Consider the following 1,130-nt stretch of genomic DNA (forward strand, 5'->3'; position numbering starts at 1 on the left):
AGCTGAAACCTTTGCTCTTCAGAGCACTGGTAGTGCTGAGCAAGTACATGAGGGGCTCCTGGGCTTACACCTGCCAAAGCCTGGGTGCTGGTATACTCCCTAGCTCTGGTGTACTCAGCCTCCATCCTCCTCTTCTCAGAGTGGATTTATATCTATTATATTTATCTACAATGTAGTGCTTAGGAGTACAGACTCTTGTGGCAGATGACTAACTGCCACTAACTAATAGCTGACCTGGGCAAGATACTTAAGTTTTATGGGCCTCATTTTCCTGGACTGTAAGATGGAGATGATAATAGTGCCTACATCATAGGACTGTTGTAAAGATTAAATGAGTTTATTTATGGAAAATGTTACATATGGGTATCACCCATCAGTTTGTCACATGCTTTCATAAATGCACTATACATGAACGTATACTATGCTTGTGAAAACCTCTGGTTAGATGATAAAGCTCAGAAAAGCCTTGCTCCAGCCCTGTAGGTAGGAAGCTAGTATACTCCTTTGAATAGCACCTTGCACATAGTGGAGGCTCAAAACACATCTTTAAATTGAACTGAAGTGAATACTACCGGAACTAAAAGGTGTAGTTTCAAATCTTTCAGGCTTAAGGTTCAGATTTTTCAAGTGTTTCTAGTTAACTGCCCTCAACTCCCCACTTCATTAATCTCAAAGGGCAGGGGCCAGGAAAGGATGAGTAACCAATAAGCATAAAACTCAGGTAAGAGTAAAAACTAGTTCTGAGAAACTGCAAAATTTATGTCCTGGACCTGAAGTTTAGATCACTACGTATTTCTTCTACACAAAGCCTAGGAGGCTATGTTTATATTATTGTGGTGAAACCCCTAACAGCTCTGGTACCAGACAGCTCTCAGCAGGTGCGTCCATATTTTCTTATTTGCTCCCAACTGCCAGGTTGCCAGAGGAGCGCGGCCGATGAGTCGATACTCCTAGGCTGACTAAGAGTCGGTGGGTAGGGGAGGAAAGAAATGAGACTATGAGCAAGTTAAGTTTTGTAAAAGAGGTGAAGCCTTCAGCCCAACGGATCAGGTAGTGGCACCGCATTATTGGCTCTCCGCACCAGGGTAGTCACTGCATTTCTCCAGCCCCAGCTCCGCTCCGCCCCCCAG

Source organism: Hipposideros armiger, unplaced genomic scaffold (genome assembly GCF_001890085.2).
Source record: "Hipposideros armiger isolate ML-2016 unplaced genomic scaffold, ASM189008v1 scaffold_118, whole genome shotgun sequence".
NCBI classification, from domain to species: Eukaryota; Metazoa; Chordata; class Mammalia; order Chiroptera; family Hipposideridae; genus Hipposideros; species Hipposideros armiger.